Here is a 23,338-nt window from a genome sequence, read left to right as displayed (position 1 = left end):
AAACCATGCATGTGATGAGGGTAAAGTCCATTTTGAACTGAGAGGCTAATGCCTCACCTTCTGATCCTTCTAAGGATCCCTTCTTGGACTTCTTTGATGGGCAATTAGTTGCATAATGTCCCATCTTGTGACAATTAAAGCATCTTACTTTAGACATGTCACCCTTCTTCCCTCAATGAGAAGGATTCAATTTGAAATGGGAAGCCTTCCCCTTCCCTTTCCTTGCCTTACTTGCTAAGGCCATATTTTCTTCATCATCATTCTTGGATGAAGAACCATTTCATGTGCTCCTCCTGATCTCCTCTTGCATAAGATTCGACCGCAATCCTTCCCAATCCAGTAGTTTCTCCCTTCCATTCACAGAGTCCTAGTAGCTATTCCAACTCTTTGGAAGGACAAGGAGAGAGAGGCTCACCATATCATCATCATCATTAGTAATACCCACACTACCAAGCTCATCTCTGCATCTGGTGAGCTTGTTCAAATATGTGGAAATAGTATCGCCCTTCTCCATCTTGATTCTTTGAAGCTTATCCTTGAGCACCAATTTCCTCTGGTCACTACGTTTCTAGTAGAGGTCCTTCAATGTATTCCACATTGAAAATGAAGTATCCTTCCCATGGAGACTCGAGACAATATGGTCTCAAACTCCCTCAAGGATGATCTGTGTCGCCTTCACTGCACACTTCTTCCACTCAGCCAACTCTTGTGCATTAGTTCAAGTTGGCTTTGGGATTTCTTCATCAATGGATTCCTTCAAGCCATTGTCTTCTAATACAACCTTCATTATATCTTTCCATGGTATGTAATTCGAGCTACCTTCCAAGGCATACTCGAGTCCCAAGCCATAGAATGCCATTGGCCAACCTTGAAGTCTAATATAAATTTGATTTGCACCCGCAACCCCGAACTTCAAACTTCAAATTCTCTTCTCAATATACTCTTCAAAGCTCCGATACCACGTAGAAAATATGTGTAGGTTAACCCAATAATGTAATATAAACCAAAGAATAATACTATAACCTACTTCTACTATCAATTTTGCAGAAGCTTAAAGATTGAGCTGAACAATATATCCAGAAGAAGAAGAATCAATGGCACAATACACATGAAAATACTTTGGGGAAAGCCTCAGCTAAAAACCCCACACTATTGTATTATCATACAGGATGGAAATACATAGGAATTATACAAAGCCTTACCTCTCACAACTAGCCAGCTCCCAGTACAATCCTCACAGATGCTCACAGGAAATCTTGGCTTCTCTCCAACATTCTTCTATGCCCTCCAAGCTCCTATTTCCTTGCGTTGCTCCTTGTGGATGATTCTGCTTTACCAAGTGGAAAACTCTTCTACCAAGTGGATGATAACCTTCCAAAACTGAGCAATCCTCAAGGATTAAATCCTTGACTGCATGCATGAGTTTTCTCTTTGAGAAAACACATGCAACTGATAGTACATTTTCCTTGAATTTAATCGCAATTGGATATTTCTGAGAATAGAAATGCATGAGTTTCAGATGAGGGAATCTTCAGTTAATTGTAGTAACACTAGTTGAGTGCATGCACGCATCAACTGACTATTAACTCACTATTAGTTCCTCAAACAGTTTGGAACTAATTTAACTGGACTTAAATTAGTAAACGAAGTTAACTAATTACAACTCAAATACAACTCAATCTTATCTCTTTAATTTAAGGGATAACTCTTGCATGACTTCATAAAGAATTCTAACTTGAATTTCTCCAACTAATTAATTTAAAATAAATTAATTGATTATTTTCATGTAGCTGTTAAGACTGAATTCGATTTTAATTCACAATTTAATTCAAGATAAATTAAACTCGAATATTATTGTTGCCATATTTCAACAATAGCTATCTTAGAGAACCAAAAGCTTGATAAAATGTCAAGCAATTTTAGGAAGTCGAAAGGTCTATCATCAAGAAGTTTAGAAGCATTTATCTACTCAATATTTCATATCAATTTGTAGATTGTCTATATGACCGTCCAATTGACCTAGTATATTTTGAAAGAGAACCCCTAAGAAGAAGAATATCTACCAACAACCAATATTTTCTTTCATCTCAAAATTATTTCATTTTAGAATTATTTGTGAGCACACTACAACAATAAAAAAGTTTGAAGTTTGAAGATCTATTATAGATGTCAAGTAACCTAAGATCAAACCTTAGGCTTGGATCGAATATCGGTCTATCTGAAGGCCGAAAATATTCTAAAATAACATTAGAATGCTATTTGTTTTGGTGACTAATATTATTTTGATTTTATTAATGTCTCAAAATTCACAATCATTAGAGAAGATTGTTATTAGTTTTGTGCATAAATATTTCTCTATTCAATGCTGAGGATATTGGCTATAAAGTGACCATGACAAGATCATAACATGGAAGAGTATTGAACATCATTGAAGTTTTCTATTAAGGTATTAGAAATGCTTGAATAATTTATTGGAATCAGAAGTCTTGATGCATTTGTAATGAACGCAAGCTTGATAAAGGTTTCCATGCATAACATACATTGTCTACGAGAAATCATCCTAGCGCAATATTTTGATTGTATTTCTATCATTCCATTCTAAAAATCCATCTACAATAATAATCTTTTAAGGTCTACATTTGGGTACCTTAATCTCATAAGGATCTTCAATGATGTCACTCTGAAAATGATAGCGAAGTCATCCTTTGTGAAGTTCTAGAAGGCATTAAGAAAATTTTTGAGTTTGTGTAACACCCTCCTCCAACATTTACCCAAGTTAACCGGTACGCTGGGGTAAACATGTGGTGAGAGGATATTAAAATATGACTCAAATCCATATGTACAGATAGGGAAGTGGAAACAACACAACATAACCAATCTGACCGTTTGCACATGTCACATGTCCTAGAATCGATGATTTTATTTATCAATTAAAGAATGTTGTTTACTTTACAAAATTGGATTTAAGAAGTGGTTATCAACATATTCGTATTGCAGATAATGATATATGGAAAACTGCATTTAAGACCTAACAGGGGCTTTATGAATGGTTGGCTGTCTTGTTTGGGTTACACAAGGTTCCAAAACTTTTATGAGAATGATGAATGATGTTTTTCATCCTTTTCTTCATAACTTCATCATATTCTATCTCGATGATATTCTTACTTTCAGTTCAAGTATGGAAGAACATGTAGAGCATGTTTAACAAGTTTTTGATGTGTTGCAAAGAGAGAAACTATATCTCAAACTTTCTAAGTGTGAATTTGGAAAAAATTCCTTAGTACATCTTGGTTACATAGTTGGAGGAGGTTAGTTAAAAATAGATCCAACTAAAATTGATGTAATTATTAATGGACAAGACCTCTAAATTTGATGGAAGTTAGAAGTTTCTTGGGTACAGTTTAGTATTGGAGGAATTTTATTTCACATCTCCCTTTTATTGCATCACCACTTCATGATTTAACAAGTTCTAAAGTCTCCTTTCAGTGGGGAGGAAAACAAAAAAACATTAGATACCTTAAAGAAAAAAATTGTTACAACTCCAATCTTGGCTTTACGAGACCTTCAATAGCCATTTTAAATAGAAACTGATGCTAGTTGGTATGCAATAGGTGTAGTGTTGTCACAAACAAGAAAGCCTATTTGTTTTCATTAAGAAACATTTTCTAAAGCAATTTATAACTATCCAACTTATGACAAAGATTGTATGCATTAGTGAAAAGTGTTAAAAAATGGAAACATTATTTAATGGGCAAAGAAACAATGATTCATATAGATCATTAGCCACTTCAGTACCTTCAATACCAAACTAAGTTGCAATAGTCTCAACATTATAGATGGATGGGGTTTTTGTAGCAATTCCATTTAGTAATGAAATTTAAGAAAGTTACCATCAATAAAGTAGTTGATATTTTATCAAGACCTTCTTTTAATGCTTGAGTTACTCGACAAAATAGTTATTTAAGCACATGAAAGTAATATAGAACAATATTATGCAAATACTAATTTTAAGGATGTTTATGAATCACTAACTCATGGTGCTCACGTGGAAGAAGTGAATTATCATGTTCATGACAGGTTATTGTACCATCTTGGCAAGTTGTGCATACCATAGGGAGAAAGAGCGCATGTGATCACAGAAGCACATTCTTCTCGTGTTCCATGGAATTTTGGTGTAGGTTCTTCTACTAGTAGATCTCCTTTTGAAACATGTTTTGGGTAGCTGCCTAAATAACCAATGGACTTTATGTTTGGTGAAAATGCTAAGGAGGATGGACATGGATATGTTGACAAAGCAATCAGGTTCATTCAAAGAATCCAAAATATTCATGAAGTAGTGCAAGATCAATTGGGCAAAAGTGAGGCCAAGTACAAAATGTGCCATGACAAGCATCGGATGGATCATCACTTCTAGGTTGGTGATCAAGTATGGCTATACATTAGAAAATAAAGGATGAAATGTGAAGGTAAAAATTTAAAATATAGAAGGTATGGTCCTTTCAAAATTGTTGAAAAGATTGGGCATAATGCATTCCAGTTGAATTTTCCTACATAGATGCACATATATTCAGTTCTAAATGTTGAAAATTTGAAGTTGTATGGACCTATTATGATCATGAATCGAGAGGAAAATGCTCAAATTCCAACTATAGATGATTTTTCACCTGAATGTATGACTGAGTAACAAGAAGATACCATCTTGTATAGCAAGGTCCGCACTTCCAGGCATGGAGAAGTGGAGTGTCATCATGTGGGAATCAAAGGCATGAATCCAAGTAAATAAAGGTGGGTGGAGATCGAAAGGGTGAGGGAGATGGACCCTCATCTTGAAATGCTCAAAATTTTATAGTCTCAAATGTTAGAAAATTATATATTATAGAGCAATGGAACACATAAAATATATTGTAGAACTATAAACACAGAAAACACATAAAACAAGAGAGACACAGATATATTTGGTTCACCCAATTTGGGCTACATCCATAGGAAATAGCCAGTCCTTCCTTTTATATTATCCAACAAACTAAAGAGATACAACCTACAGCAGATCCGTTGTAATTCCCTCTTTTCTCTCACACAATCTCCTCTCTCTTTCTCACTCAGAATACAGATCTACATAGATGGAATACAATTCCCTCATATATAGCAAGGGGTTGCCTTCTAGGACAAAAAGCCCTAAATTAAACATAACTTCTACCGCCAGATCTCTGCCAAATGAATGACGTAGATTGACTATGAAATTACAACATTTTACAAGGAAATCTTACATCTATTTTTAGCTTTGGGGGAGCTACCCCTGATCGCCCGCCGGGGGGGGCTCCTAAAGTTCATTTTCAGCCCCCCTGGACCCCCCTTGTAGGTGCAAATATTATGGGCAGCATTGCCACCACATTACGAACTAGGGTCCAATGCGTGATACCCCTGAATAAACAAGATAATCAGGCTCCACACCCATCATTAGATGCTCATGAAACCATCACTCGTCGAAGAACTCATGGCACTGATTCTAGTGGAACATTCAGTTTGCAAAATCAACTCCGTATGAGGGATAAAATGTGTTTTGAAGTTTTTCTACAATAGGAAAAAAATGGACCTTTGTAGGCCAAGTGGCATCCTCTCAACAAGACACGTTTCATTCAATGTACAACAGCAAAGTCAAGCCAGGCATAGGTCAAATTTCAATTTGCAGGTCAAACCCGTGACCTATGCAACAACATTACAAAACATTACCATTATACCACAACTTTACTTCGTTTAACCATGGGCACATATGCATATTTAAAGTTTAATTAAAAGGAAAATGGGGGGAAGGGTTGGTGGAGACCACCACATCAGGCGACCCTATGAAACACATGGTTTTTTTTAATGCGCTTCAAACAATGACATTCTAAACTTGGCAAAGTTGTTCCAATGATTACAACCATATGATAAAATTATATACCAAAGTTAACACCTCCAATCCCGCTGCGAAGGTTGTATAAATCACCAAATTCTTATGGTTAGCACCACCAGACTATGGTATAAAACCACATGTTAACAATATATGCCACGGGGAAGCCACCAGTTCCAATTTTGGATTGACATGGTGATTTGCATATATCTGCTGACCTATGGTTTAAAACCATAGTCTATGTTTATACATTTTAAAACAAATATTTGATATGTATTGCAACGTTGTTAAAACAAAATGCTATGTATGTCAAGGAAGATCGTGGGAGATGCGTAGGTTTGACCCTGGGCCCTCCCATGGGCCTTATAAAAATATTAACTATTGCGCCCAAAGTCAGGGAGTTGTAATGTGGGTTTTTCAAATTTGTTTTATTTTTTGCTTGTAAATTCCTTTTGAGGCATATCTTAACCGATATTGGGCCTTTTTGGAATCTGTAAGTTGTGTTGGAGAGTTGAGGCTGAGGCTTGTCAGTTGACAGTAGTCAATGATGCCCGTGTGCATAATCCAAAATGGTGAAAATTGATGTAAAGAAAAATTTTGAGCATTTTCAATACAGCAGATGCCTATTGGAAGCGGACCCAAAGATCTAGTCTAGGAGGGACAAACTCCATCATGAAATATTCTATGTCTTCTTATTATTTATTCTCTTCATGCTTAGTTTCATATTTCAAGTTTTATGTCTAAGGAACATAAAAATTAATTTCCTTCATTATTTCACTTGAAAGGAAACCTTAATTAATCATTGGTATTGTGCAAATAGTCAATTATGCTCATTTCAGATCCCTATAATCCCCAGTGGAATGGAGTAGTTGAAAGAATGAATCTGACAATCTTAAATATGGTATTTTCGATGATGTTTTTCAAGAATGTTAAGTTGATGTTTTGGGTTGATGCAGTTCTATGTGTTGTGTATATAAAGAATAGGTGTCCATCTCATGTTATCAAAAACAAGACTCCCTATGAAATGTGGTATGGCCACATTCCTTCGGTAAGGCATCTCAGGGATTTTGGTTGCACCTATTATGCCATGTTACCTAAGGAACAAAGAATCAAACTTGCTGCAAGAAGTCATAGATGTATCTTCTTGTGGTACTCAAATACCTCCAAATCATACTGTCTTCATGATGAAGTGAATAAGAAGTTTGTAATATCTAGAGATGTGATTTTTCTTGAATCTTCCAAGACTAACATTTCTATTGAGTGATAGCTTGATCATTTGGATATATTTAGATATGAAAATTATTTTCAAGAGTTTTATAATGAGATTCCACATCTTGAAGGGGGGATCCCTATACTGAATCAATCTATAGAATCTTATTTTGAAGCACTCTTCCCTCTGCATGAAGCTTGAACCACTCATCAAGATGACACTTTGAGTGATGTGATTGATAGAATTGGGAGGCTAAATATCGATTCAACGCCATCTCAGTCAACTGAGTAGCTTGGGACATCTCAGAAAGGTCCTTCAAAATGGATGACAAAGACACTTGAAAGTGTTCTTCCTAATAATGTTGGACTAACTTCCTTCAAAGAAGCTACTTCTCATGATGAATGGAAAGAAACAATGAAAAAATAATATGATTATTTGATAAAGAATTAATCTAAAATAGAAATCTGAATGTCATGCATGTGGAAATGGAAAAAAAATGTTCTTTATGTGTGACTTTACATACTCTACATGCCTAATTAATATGGAAATTATTAGTGAGCAAGGTCACGATATTAAGGAATACCACCTTGCTCAAGAATAGATAAAATAAAGCTATCAACAACTACAAATTTTCCAATTGACATGGGGTTTGACTTATATACATATCCATCATGTAGACTACAAGAAAATCCCTTTCAAGAATTACCCAACTATTTCTTTGACAGTCACATGAATTTTTGGTGTGATAGAAAAGACAATATTTTCTCTTGATGCAAGCCAACTAAAGGATTCTTAGTATTGGTGTAGGTCACTAGTAAATCTAAAAATTTGGTAGAAGAAAAAGTCCAATAGGAAACAAAAATGAGAAAAGAAAGCAGTGGAGTTTCTAATTTGTGTGGTGCAATTTGTTGGAAGCATGAGAAAATCCACTTGTTGAGCAAGTTGTTGCAACATGAACAAAGTTAGATAAATGGTTTGGATAAATTACAAAAAGAATGGATAAACTATAGAAATATTCAAACATGAGTGAATAATTAAATTGAAAAAAAAAAAAACAATGAACAGAATGTAAACATCGAAATGAAACACTCTTTTATTGATTGTGGATGAAAATGATATTGGTCTGTTTGGTGGGACACAAAGGAAGATGTGGGGCTAGACTATCCCTCTTTAATCCTCAAATGTATGACCCTTATTTATCCATCTGAAAGTTCCCTCTTCTCATGAAGCATGTAATTTGATTCAATGATGAGGACTCATAGGTTTGAATGCAATTCTTATTTCATTTAAATGCATCCTTAATATTGGTATTTATACTAATTTTTTAGGCTTTTGTGGCATAGATCATTCAGTAAGTGTTGATTCTTTTGTGGACTTGTCATGCCTGAAGAGAGCATGAGGTATCCTTTGGGGGATATAAGTAGTCCTACTCCAGTGTGTAGGAGCTCATAGGTAGTTTGTTGAACCTTTACTTTACATTCGATAGGATATCCATGGTTCACTGTTCCATTATTTACAAAATTTTCACTTTCAGTGAATCCACGTGAAGGTCAATTGAATAGTTACAAAAATCATACAAATTTCAAAAATGGTCTATACAGGAATAGGAAAATACCATAATTATAAATTTAAATCATATTCTTATCCACCTCTAATTAATTTCCTTAAGGAACCCTTGCCTTTTTGAATTAATGATGTTTCTCACTGATCAACTGTGTAGCTGGGTGAGCAATTTTTATATGATAATAATAGGGTAACACCACCTCTTATCCCTTAAGGAAGGAATTACCTCCTCAAGTAATACTTGATACAATTACCATAATCTTCATCATGCTTTATTAAATTTCATATAAATCTATTTGTAGTTCTAGCTACCTCCTCAAAATATTCTAGAAGGTAGAACCTTCTAGTATACCTTCTTGCATTCACTATGTTCATGCTATTCCATGGGCCTTACTTACTAGAAATGGCTTCCATATATATAAACCATGGAAAGAAACCATACAATATGATCGACTAAGAAATGTGCCCAACTAGTATGAAGCACAAGCATCCATCCATCATAGTGACATGTGAAAATGGGGTCAATCTGCTTTCTTTCCATGATGATCTAAAATCTTGTTACTCCTTGCTACGATATCTCTCTGTAAGGTGTTGTGATTACTCTATGCGTCATTAAAATTATTTTTCATTCCTGCTCCATTTTGGTCGATAATAAGCATGTTGATTCTGAAATCCTTGCCTTCATTATTATTTTTTTTTTAGTGGTCTGGGTGAAAATAGATATCAACCGTAGTTCTTGATTCCTCCTGCTTAGACTTTTTAGCATGTGGTTACTTAGTTTCATGTTTAGTTGATGCCCCACCTTGGGATTTTCTTCAATTGTTTCTAAATTCTCTTCTTTCGGTTCAACCATGAACTCATCCTCTTAGTGGTATTGAATTTCTACAAGTGTCCTCACTCTAGAGACATTTGCATATGGTCGTTAGGGCTCTTCATGTTTTTCAAAAGGATATCTCATAGTGCGATCTTCTTCTTCTTGTAGAAAATATTCATCATTTTTTTTGTTAATATTAATACTCACTATACCTACTTATTACATTGAAGGATATCCCAAAACAAGCTCCATTCCATCCATATCCATAACATAGAAATCTAAATGCAAAATATGTCTAGCGATGGTAATCTTCAAAAAAAAAAAATTTTGAATTGCTTTACCCTCAAATTGTGTGCTTTATAGGAACTTACATTTCTTTCTCCAAATTGGACACTTATTAAATTATGTAGGAAATTTTGGTTAATGGAAACCATAACTTTTTCTTGTTAAATACTCCATGAACTTGTAATATAGGATCACCATAACAAAATCTATCCCTCTTGATCTCCTTATCCTTCTTCACAACATGAGACCACCTACATAAAAATACATTTTGATTCTCTTGATCTAACACTATCATTATCTTGTCATAGTTAAGCAAATTCCCGCATATAATTGTATCAACTATTAAATTATGAGGGAGAAAAAATCTCTTAAGCATTGGCCACTTATTCTTTATTTCTTTGATGTGTTCTCCAATAGTAAGACCATCATCATTTTTTTTATGATCATCTTGTTGGGCATAAGATGAAAATTAAATGAGGGTTTAAAATAAACTCACTAACTTTTCCAATGGAGATTTGTGGGCTAGCTACATGAAATTGTATATCATTGAGACTAGACTTCTTTGATTTTATATTATGACCACAATTATGAATTCCACACTAATTTTCAATATAACATATTTGGTTTTATTGAAATCAGATCTCTGAATAAAAGGACAGAAGATCTATAATTCCTGTAGTTGTCCCCAGAAAAAACTTGAAAAATGTTGATTTTAAATCAACTATATGTCAATTACCTAAGATCCAGTTTGGATGAATTTTTATTTTATTTTTATATGGGTGTCGGAGAAATTTTCATATTTCTCATTAGTTTCTACGTTTTTTGCTCAAACATTATAGAAATTACCCTAAAATGTGTTATCGAATTAGTCCCTCAAAAGAAAATGTAAAAGCACAAAAAATATTTCCTTCTTCTGTCCAAAGAAGGTGCTCTCATAAAACCAACAATCTATACACATGAATAAATAAAACATAGAGAAATCCCTTGAGGTAGGGTAACAACATCTATTATTCCTTAAAAAAATAAATTTCTTCTCAAATAATATTCACCATAATCTATCACAATGCTTATGCTTCTATTTATAGTACTATCTACATCCTAAAAACATTATAGAGAAGGAAGAATCTAGATCGTGGAGCCTTCTAATAATATTTTTAACATTAATTTTGATCACACTACTACATGAGCCTTATTTATTAGAAATGGTCCCCATACATAAAAAAAAATAAACACACATATATATTATTATTAATCATAATGGGTGTTTCTCTAGGCATCCCATATTACCCCATTATGTATACCACATTGATTAAATTAGAAACATACTTTTGATTTTCAAAATTTAGTTAATTAACTCATTATAATATTTAATTTTTAAAAAGAGATTTCATTTCAAAAAAAATGGTATAGCTAAAAGATATTTACAGAAAGCAAACAATAAAAAATCATGATACTTCTCTAAAAAAATTGTGACACATCACCAAACTTATTGAATTCCACAATAATTTTTCTCCTAGCTTACCCACAAATATATATAAATATATAATTTTATTCTTAGTTTCCAAATTTATGCTAATGCTTAAAATGGACTTTAAGTTTTACGAATAATACAAATAAACAAAACAATAATATTTAAGCATTGTATTTCTTTCTTTCTTTCTTTTTCTTTTTAATTTATTTTTATTTTCTTATTTACTATTTCCACTTAATAAAAAAATAAAAAAAATATGAAATATTTCAACAAAATAATAATATTTAATCATTGTATTTCTTTCTTTCTTTCTTTTTGTTTTTAACTTATTTTTATTTTCCTATTTACTATTTCTACTTAACAACAAAAGTAATAAAATATAAAATATGAGTTACGGTTCACATTTCGATGATTTCTAAAATAAATAAAATAAGTAAAAATTAAGTTATAATAATTCACAAAATTTTCAAAATTATAATTAAGTTGTAAGATACACATGATATTGGAAACCAAATGAAATGTATATTAATCAATCTCAAAGAATTATGTGCATGTTGTACATATAAATACATATAGGAAACAATTGAATTAGTTTTCGGGAGTTTTTGGACTCCAATAACTACCCAAACTAACCCAATGTTAATCCCGAGGATTAACTATCTAACAACCCCCTTTAATCTGAATGGGTATACCAATGTCCAAGAATGGGAGCCCAAAATGCAAAAATGCATCTCACCCAAGAGTTGAATGTCTCTCATAAAATGGTTTTTAAGGATGACCACAAACCAACATGGGAGAACTCAAGGTCTCAACGAACACTAGGACTAGAACCTTCATAGCAATTCTCAGAATAACCAAAAAAGTGGTTTTAAGGTGACCACAAACTATAGAACTATCATAGAAGTTCCTCAAACAATTCCAAACATGGAAGTGCTTGATCAACTCGATTAGCTCCACTCTAACTCAGGCTCGCTTGACATCTCAAACTCGAACCTCTAGTAGACCATCAACTATTCCCCCCTTGTCGGGTACAAGGTGAGAATTACTCTTCATCACTGCAAGGCTGGTCATCACTCTGGAACATATTCTTCGATATATCCTATAAATCTTCTTGGTTGTTTTGGTCCAATCCCCATAAGCAATCCATCCGAAATTTACATTCTCTCTTGTAGTGGACTTCTTTCTAGAACATCTATTTGTATGATGATTTTTCTTTCCGCAATGCTCATACAGGTCAAGATCAAAACATCGATCTTTCATATGTCCAACTATGTTACACTGTTGGCATCTATCAACTTGTTCTAGAACAACAACCTCCACAAATCCAGCGCTTCGAAATTCTATCGGTTTAAAAAAACCTAGTATGTGAAAAAATACATCTAGAATATCGTCTTTGTAACCCAAACTAGTTTTGTGTTTATTGTGTCTAATCTCTTCCCATGGCCTTATGAGATTTTTTGGAATATAGGGCTTCTCATAAGAACTTTCAGTTGCATTTACTTTTGAAACCACTACATTACTCTAATTATTTTCTAATTGATGACCTCAAACAAACTATTTTTCTGAACAAGAACAGGTTCATAATTCTTCTTTTGCAGTTATTCTCACTGAAACTGGGATTCTAGCTGCAAAAAATCAAAATTTATTTTCGCATTTTGCAAACAGGAGTGGATGTGAGAAAGCATGTCCTTGCTAACTTGGACACTGTTATGACATGTGGATGATATTAAACTACATAATAACTGAAACAAATCGTCGACTTTGGCCATTTTCTCCAACAATGAACTTTGAGAAAAGGGGTGTCGGCTACCACCGAAAATGCACCCAATATAAACAAATTTATGATGAATTAAATGGCTGTCAGGTTCAACCGAAAATGCACCTATTTACAAACAGATTCAAGAATAAAGAGATTATATAGCTGCAACTACACAATTAGGAACTTTTATCTTTCCTCCATATAATGAATACCATGAAAACTCAAGTTTGTTGTGAGTTATATCCAATATGCATGAGTTGTAAATTTATCAAATAGTGATTTGCTCAGGGTCACCAACTAATGGAATCTGAAATCATATTCGAAACCTCCAAAATATCGAAATCATGTTCACAACCTCCAAAAATATCTCCCAAAATTACCGTTAAAAAAAATATCTTTCAAAATTGTCTCTATAAAAATTTCAACTTGAGACCTTCAATAGACTAAATAACTATATAAATTTCACCAACCACAATGTCATTTTCCCTTCTTGATTTTATATCCATAAACTTGACCTCCAAAAATATCTCCCAAAATTAGCTTCTAACAAAAATATCTTTCAAAATTGTCTCTATAAAGATTTGAACTTGAGACCTTCAATAGACCAAATAACTATACAATCTTCATTAACTACAATCTCATTTTACCTTCTTGATTTTATATCCGTAAACTTTGTTATTTAAACTTCAACAAAAACAAAATCGAAACCTGAAGTCATTTCTGAGAGGCTCCTTTTCTCCACTTGCCACCAATCAAAATTATTCCATTTAATGAAAATAAGAGAATGAAGGAGCAAGTCTTACCACTTCTTTTATCTTTGCTCCTTTTACGTAAAGTTTTTTTTTTTACTTCACATGAAAATTACCTTTTATCTTGGCTCCTTTTACTTAAAGTTTGTTGGTTGACTTTAATATTTTTAATAGTGAATTTTACATGTGAACATTATGGCGACATCCTAAGAGTTACTCCTTACTCCTGCGTATTTTTTATTCCTTTCTCAATGTAAAGAAAACTTTCACAACTTTCTCAAAAATTAGCGTTCACATTAGAAATTATTATTTAAATAATTTTCAAATTTCACCACAATTTAATGTGAATGCCATTTTTTCCATGATTACTGACTTCTTCTATGTTATACCTCTCTCTACTGCAAGCTTCGCATAGTTAGATACTCATTGGTCTGAGATTTAGCTACAAAATTCTCATAGTCCCCTTCACACTCGGGTGCAATCTACGTCCACCCAATATATAAATAAACAAAATCTCTTTTTTAAGTCCAGGACAACCATAAAAACCAATTATATAAACTGAAAAAATATCTTTTTTAAATCTAGGACAACTAGAAAATTGACCACTCTTCAATTAAAAATTTAATTCAAACCAGCAAAAAATATATATCTTTCATTTTAAGTATCTTCCATAAATCCTTCAATAAAAACCTTGTATCCTTCCAAGATATTTCAACAAAAACTTCAGTTTGTAGTAAATGTAAATATTATCCTTCAAAGGCTTTGCTTCTTGCGATTAAACTCATGTTTACTATTGTAAATGAAAATATTGTCCTTCAGACATTTTACTGTGATTAAACTCTTGCTTACTATAGTAAATGCAAATACTATCCTCAGAAATTTTACTGTGAATGCAAATACTATCTTCCGGAAATTTCACTATAAGTAAACTCTCGTTTCACGTAGTAAATGCAAATAAATCCTCCCAAAATTAAAATAACAAGTAGCCCTTGGGTGCATGGAACTTAGACCTTTAGCAAACAATCCTCTCGTTTGACGTAGTAATGCAAATAAAGCCTCCCAAAATTAAAATAGAAAGCGGCCCTTGGGTGCATGGAACTTAGAACTTTAGCAAACAATGGGTGCATGGAACTTAGACTTTAGCAAACAATCCAACAATTATTGGTATTTGACTCACTATTGGAAATTTTCATTGACAACAAAAAGCACTCAAAACTCTAATATGTATTCTAACTTCCAAGGATATGTTAAACAAAAAACTTTATACCACTAAATTTCTCTAGTCATATTTCATTATGAAAAAAAGTTATAAAACTTACAAAAGGTCAATAGTTTGGGTGTCCCACTGGGCTAACCTTATGTTGCATTCAATTATCCTCACAACCTTCATGCTACATGTCTCCTTTACGCCATAGAGTTCAAATGCATGGAGTTTAGAAACAACTCAACATAACATTCAAAAATAACCTCTGAAGTCCCAGATTCATTCTATTTAATAGAGAAAATTAACCATCCTCTCATTCAATAGAGCATCTCACCTGTTATGAAACCAGCTCACAAAAGGATAGAAAAGATAGATCAATGCCTTAGAATTCAGCCTCTTCAAGGGGGCAACCTCCTTTACATTACATGAATGAACAATTCTTGGATGATTCAAATGAAAAAACCTCCTTTCTATATATAGGAGTCTAAGGACTCACAATATAACCCAGTCGACCTAACAATAATAATATAAAGCCACAAAAATAACAATAGAGGGATTCTATGGGGCACACTAATAACAATATGGGGACAATAGGGGCACAACAATATTAATAAGGGATACAACTACAATAGTAATGCGGTAATCACTAGTATTATAGGGATTTAACATGCCCCTCTCCTTCAAAAAAAGTGTTGTCCTCAATGCTTGAGTAGTTCTGGATGCTTCTATATAAAATTCTCATCCTCCCATGTGGAATCTTCAGTGGATAAGTTCTTCCACTTGATGAGATACTTTGAAATTGATCGATTTCGTAGCTGTCAAGTTCTTGTTTCTGTGACTGCTTCCGATTCCAATATAATTTTTCCTTCCTCGTCAAGTTCTGGCAATATTGTTTGAACTGGGAGCTTGTCGCCTATAAACTTCTTTAAACATGAAACATGGAAAATTGGGTGCACTCGAGAAGCTGCAGGAAGCTCCAATTTGTATGCCATAATACCAATCTTTTGCAACACCTTGTACAGACCATAATAATTTGCTGATAATTTACTATCCTTCTTAGCTTGCTTGAGGGACATTTGTTTATATGGTTGTAGCCGTAGGAATACCCAATCACTTACATCAAAACTTCTTTTGTTGCGATGGTGATCTGCTTGTTGTTTCATTCTATTCATTGCCAACACGAGGTCATCCTTTAAGAGTTGGAGGACTTGTTGTTGATGTTCAATGTGATGTTCCACTGCTTGAACCTTAGAATTTTCTCTTAAATATGATGTGATGGATGGTGGCTGATATCCATAAAGTGCCATAAATGGGGTCATTTTTGTTGTTGTATGGAAGGAAGTGTTATACCGCTATTCAGCCAGAGGCAACCATTTGACCCATTGTGTCTCTTTATCAGATATAAAGCAACGAAGATATCCCTCCAAAAATTTGTTTACTATCTCAGTTTGCCCATCAGATTGAGGATGATAAGATGAGCTATGAGCTAACTGAGTACCAAGACAAGAAAATAATTATGTCCAAAAATTTTCAGTGAAAATGGGATCTCTGTCACTTACAATAATCTTTGGGTTTCCATGTAGCTTTTGAATTGTTTCCATAAATGCAGTGGAAACTGTACTGGCTTTAAATGGATGTGATAATGCACAAAAGTGTGCATACTTGGTAAGTCTATCAACTACCACCATGATGACACTCTTTCCCTTAGACTTGGGTAAACTTGTGATAAAATCCATTGAAACCTCCTCCCAATGTTGGCTTGGAATGGATAAAGGTTGTAATAGACCCGAGGTCTTAATTGTTTCAAATTTATTTTGTTGGCAAACCAAATATTCCGCCACAAACTTTTGAATATCCAATTTAAGGCCATCCCAAAAAAATTCCTTCTTAATCCTGTGGTAAGTTTTTAAAAATCCCGAGTGCCCTCCAAAGGGAGAAGTGTGCAATTCCATAAGAATCTTTTGTTTGAGTTGGGAATTCTTAGAGAGGTATAAGCGATCTTTATACCATAATGAATCATTTCGCCAGCTAAATGTATCAGATGTACTGGAATTTGTTGTAACTTTCGAATAAGTGCCCACACTTCTTCATCATTCTTCCATTCCTCCCTTGCTTTGTTTATCCAATCTGGTTGGATAATAGAAATGGTGCACAAAAATGCTTCCACATCCTCATCCTTTCTTGAGAGTGCATCTGCCACCACATTTTGCTTCCCTTTTTTGTAGATGATTTCAAAGTCATAACCCAACATCATTGTGACCCACTTTTGTTGCTCTTCAGAGGATAATCTTTGTTCTAAAATGTATTTAAGGCTATCATGATCTATTTTTACCTTGAAGTGTCTTCCCATTAGGTAGGGTCACCATTTCTTAAGTGCATGTAGTATTGCCAACATTTCCTTCTCATAAATAGCTTTGTGTAAAAACTTTCCCTTGATTGGATGACTTTAAAAAGCAATGGGTCTTTCATCTTGCATTAAAACAACACTAATTCCATTTCCTGAAGCATCACATTCCACAATAAAGGTTTTTGTGAAGTCCGATGTAGCTAAGACCGGTGCTTGGCACATTGCCTCTTTAAGATGGTCGAAGGCCTTTGTTGCTTCTAGAGTCCATGAAAATGCATCTTTCTTCAATAATGTTGTTAGAGGTGCTGCTATTATCCAATAATTCTTAACAAACTTGTTATAATACCCTCTCAACCCAAGAAATGCTCGTAGATGCTTTATGGATGTGGGGATTTTCCATTCCTTAATGGCTAGGGTCTACCTTAACTCCTTCATGAGATACAATATGACCTAGATATTCCACCTCTTGTACTCCAAAGAAACATTTGGAGCTTTCTGCATATAATTGCTTCTCCTCCAATAGTTGTAGCACCCTGTCAACATGTTCAACATGATCCTTCCAAGACTTGTTGTAGATTAGTATATCATCAAAAAATACTAACACAAATTTTCTAAGGAAAGGTTTGAAAATGGAATTCATCAAACCTTGAAATGTAGAAGGTGCATTGGGAAGGCCAAAAGGCAAGACCAAAATTCATAATGACCCTCATGAGTTCTAAATGTTGTTTTCGGAATGTCTTCAGTCTTCATTCTGATTTGATGATATCTTGAACAAAGATCCAATTTGGTGAAGTAAATTGATCCATGCAATTCATCCAGTAATTCATCAATGATCAGAATGGGAAACTTATCTTTAATAGTGAGCATGTTGAGCTCCCTATAATCCAGACACATGCACCATGATCCATCCTTCTTGTGCACCAATACTACTGGAGTAGAGAAAGAACTTTGACTACGTTGAATTATACCAGCCTCTAGCATTTCTGCAGCCATACGTTCAATTTCACTCTTTTGGGCATAGGGATATCTGTAAGGCCTGATGTTTGGAGGAACACTTCCTGGAATCAGATGAATAGCATGATCATGATCATGAATAGGTGGGAGAGCTTTGGGAGTCTCAAATACCTTGGAATGATTGTCCAAGACATTTTGGAGATCTGGAGAAATAGATGATTCCGATGTGCAAACATCTAGCAAACATAATTGTGCAATTACACCTCTTTGTTCCTTTTTAAGAAGCTTTGTCATACCGTTAGAGTTGATTATCTTTCCCAGTTTCCCTGCAATACCCCTTAATTCAACTTCCTTTCCTTCCGCATAAAATTTCATGAAAAGTTCTTGAAAATTAAAAGCTATTGTACCTAAGGATTGTAGTCATTAGACTCCTAGTACAACATCAACACCTCCCACTGGAATGGAAAGCATTGGGCTAGTCAATACATATTCTCCCATGGATGGCTTGATATTATGGCACTTTCCAGAGCAATTTATCGTTCCCCCATTTGCAACCATCACTTGACACTCTGGTGCTGGATATAGAAAGTGATTCAATTCTCTTGCTATCTTACAATGAATAAAATTGTGGGTACTTCCTGAATCAATCAACACTATTACCTTTTTCTTCTTGATTTGTCCTTCTATCTTGATGGTTTGAGGAGTGGTAATTCCAGCCAATGCATTACAAGATATGGTCGGATTCATTTCTTCTTTATCTAGGCTTTGTTCCTAGAGTATATCCTCTTCTTTTGACCTTTCTTGCTCTTTTTCTTCTTCCTCTTCACAATCTATGTAGAATAATTTCTTCTCAGCACACTTATGACCATTAGTGTATTTGCTATCACAACTGTAACAAAGCCATTTTGCTCTTTTTTTCTTCCAATTGTTGTGGTGTCAACCTTATAGGTTGTGGAAGACTAGGGGAAAAAACACTTCCATCTTTATATTTGTAAGTGGTATGCTTCCTGGTTGCCATAATTTTGCTTTCCATTTTTCTTGCTAACCTGAATGCCTTCTCTAATGAATCAGGTTCGCAAAGGCGAACATCATGTTGGATATTATCCTTTAAAGTCCCTATGAACACATCAATCCTATGCTCCTCTGGAATATTTTTTACCCTTATGTTCAATTTTTGGAACTCCTCAATGTGCTCCATTATTGAACCCTTTTGTTTGAGACTTAGCAATTGGCTAAAAAAAGTGTTGCTTTTTGTATCCTCATAATGTGTTGTCAATTCTTTTGTAAGAATTTCCCAAGTGATAATTTTTTTACAAGAGAAAAGCCATTGATACCATACAAACTGATTTGGTTCCAAATATAATGTTGCAATACGTACCTTTTGTGTGTTTTGCACATTATTGAGATCGAAAAATTGCTCCATCTGTAATATCGATGTTGCGGGATCCTTGCCATCAAACTTCCTCATATCAATTTTTGGAATATGGTGGGTCTTTAGTCCAACATTAGAGTCTATGAAATCATGATTAACATTTCTTTTGTTCTCATCATGAGTTTCCTTTACTACCCTTTCACCATTAGTAAGCATTTCTTGTAGAAAATTTGTCAAATCTGTCTTCGAATCTTCCATGCCTGTCTTCAAATCTTCCATGCCTATCTTCAAATCGTTCATCTTAGCTTCCACGTCATTCATCTTAGCTTCTATGCCTTACTTTAAACAATCCAGCTTAACTTCTACTCCTTTCTTTAAACCATCCATCTTAGCTTCTACATCTTTCTTTAAACCATCTATCTTAGATTCCGTTAATTTTTGTGCAAGTGACACTTGTTGCACTTGGTCTCGTAATTTTGATATATCATGTTGCATTTCTTCCTCTTCTTCATGAGTCATGCTAGAGCTTTCAGGTTTCTTACTAGGTGTTTGTATTTTCTTTCCTCAGGGCATCAATTACCGATAATAATGCTTTACTATGCCCTTTGAATTCCTTCAAACTAAGCTTATGCAAAAAATTAAAAAAAATACACACCTTTTTTCACTTTGTAGGAGCTGGATATTGAATCTGATGTATCTCTGTAATTTCATATTATCTAGTTCTAAAATTGTGACCTGTAGTAGCAGTCTGCATCCTCTTTCCAATGCCACCAGTCTAATCAAAATTGGATTCTCTAGGGAAGAGTTATGCCAAATCTCCCATAGTGACATGATTATAGACTAGTTTAGTAGAGTGAAGTTGTACGACGTGCCACAAGTCACTGTTTCAACCTTTGGCTCTGAAAAATATATACAAGAAACTACAGTCCATGCTCTTTCTGTACCTTCTTACAAAATTTCAATCCGATGCCCAGAGAGAAAGTTATGACGATTTTCCCCAGGTCATATGTTTGGAATGTAATTTAGGAGTCTGCAAAAAGGCCAACTTCCTTAGACAATATCTCCACCAATATAGTGTGAAACAATTTGAAATTCGGACCCGAGGTCCAGTGCGGTTTCGTCTCAAATGGGTTTTTTTTTAGCTTCTGAAACGTCGCAAAAAAAAGAAGTTATAGAAAACATGCCATGATGACCTATTTGGAGCAGTGAAGCCCTAGAATCCAAAGCTCTGATACCAAATGTTATGAAACCAACTCACAAAACGATAGAAAAGATAGATCAATGCCTTAGAATTCAGCCTCTTCGAGGGGGCAACCTCCTTTACATTACATGAATGAACAATTCTTGGATGATTCAAATGACAAAACCTCATTTGTATATATAGGAGTCTGAAGAGTCACAATATAACCCAACCGATCTAACAATAATAATATAAAGCCACAAAAATAACAATAAAGGGATTCTATGGGGCATAGTAATAACAATATGGGGACAATAGGGGCACAACAATATTAATAAGGGATACAACTACAATAGTAATGGGGTAATTACTAGTATTATAGGGACCTAACATCACCCACTCTCATATGACACTAAGATACACAAGACTGGAAACCACATCAAATGTATATTAATCAATCTAAAAGAATTATGTACATATTGTACATATAAATACATATAGGAAACAATTGAACTCATAGAAAATTTTAGGGGCGAATGTTCGCCCCTTGGCGAAATTAAGGAGTTTTAAATTTTTAGTGGACAAATATTTTGTATCATAGTACATTTTTACAAATCACCTCAAATAGCCCACCTTATTTTAAGGGAGAGGGTAAAAAAGGTAAATTTAGCCCTTGAAATTAGGAGTTACAACCTTCCATTCGCCCATTTTCAAGAATAGGTTTTATTTAAGTGAATACATTCGCCCATTTTCAAGAATAGGTTTTATTTAAGTGAATCCTATGGGCCAAAGGCCCAAATACCATATTTTTAAAAGAGGTATGGTAAATTAATAAAAATATAAAAAAATGAGAGGTATGGTAAATAAATAAAACATTTTTTATATTTACTCCATAAATCACCTTATATACATGCAAGGGTGTAAAAAAATAAAAATATAAGTAAAGTGGAGGTATGGTAAATAAATAAAAATATAAATAAACTAGATGCATGGTAAATAAATAAAACCTCTTTTTATATTTAGTCCATAACCCTCATTCTATTTATGAAGGCTCAAGAAAAAGGTTTTATTTAAGTGAATCCTATGGGCCAAATACCATATTTGTAAAAGAGGTATGGTAAATTAATAAAAATATAAATAAATGAGAGGTATGGTAAATAAATAAAACATTTTTTATATTTACTCCATAAGTCACCTTATATTTATGAACACTCAAAAAATGCGTTATATTTAGGTGAAACCTATGGGCAAAATACTATGGGAGAATACCATGGACTAGATTGTTATTAATACCATGCAAAAAAACATTATTAACCCTAATATTAGTATTAATAAAAATAAAAATGGCACATGGTATTGGCCCATGGTATTCACCTGGAATGTAGCCTATTTAAATGGGGGAATTAAACCAGCATAGATCCATCTTTACTCTGGATATACTAATCCCCAAGAGGTATCAAATATCGTGATATGAAAACTAGCATAGAGTGAAAAAATATTTGATCCGATCAAGAGTAAAAATAGATGTTGTAATTTAATGTATGTTAAACATTTTAGCTTGGTTAAAATAAAAAATAAAATAAAAATCAACTATTAATTTTATTAATTTTTATAAATTACTAATAGTAATTTTTAAGCTCTAGGTTTATGATAACCCATGGTATTTACCCATGGTAATACCATGGTATTCATGTGAGCATAGAATTTTTAAAGGGGAAATTCTATCATCTTAGATCCATCTTAATTTTGGGTCTACCAAGTTCTCAGAGGGATAAATAGATTTCATCCCCCTAAGAGTGGTAGATGTGGAGTTAAGATGGATATAGGTTGGTTTTTATGATAATGAAGATATTAAATAGACTTAAGAAATTATATTGTAAAAACATCTTAAGGTGAATGGTTAAAGCATAGAGATTGGACAAGTATATTTGTATACTTCTGTTTTAAACTGAAACAAATCCAAGGCTAAAAGGAATGGATTGATCGCACTAGTCATCTTTCTATAACTTTCCAACATATGCTGGAGTAAACAGATTGTAATTTGGGTAATTTTTCTATTTGCAAATAGGAACATACTTGTGTATTGGCAGGGTGGTTACGAGGTCCCTAGAAGTGATGAATTTGAATTTTTCTTGGTTTTATATATAGTATTAGGTTTTTTCTCATGCTTTTTGTGAATGGCACGGTGAATTTTATCCTACACCCACTAGGTTATCGATATGTAATTTCAGTAATTTTGATTTAAAAAGATATTTTAAAGAAATGCAATGATTTCATTTGTGTATTCAATAAACACAAGATTTTATAATTGAGTAAAATATTCGCCATGCCTGGTGAGAGATTCGCCAAAAAATTATATATACATATCATATTATTGATAAAATCGCCTTCCACTTTTCCTATATACCATGGAGATTCGCCCATTTATTATACATGTAAATTTAGGGGCGGTTCTTAAAATTTTCCCTGATTGAACTAGTTCCCGGGAGTTCTTAGACTCCAATAACTACCCAAACTGACCCAAGGTTAATCCCGAGGAT

The sequence above is a fragment of the Pinus tabuliformis genome, chromosome 4_2 (assembly GCF_031772625.1).
Source record: "Pinus tabuliformis cultivar Carrire ecotype Pingquan chromosome 4_2, CPIR1, whole genome shotgun sequence".
NCBI lineage: Eukaryota > Viridiplantae > Streptophyta > Pinopsida > Pinales > Pinaceae > Pinus > Pinus tabuliformis.
Note: the sequence above shows the minus strand (reverse complement) of the source record.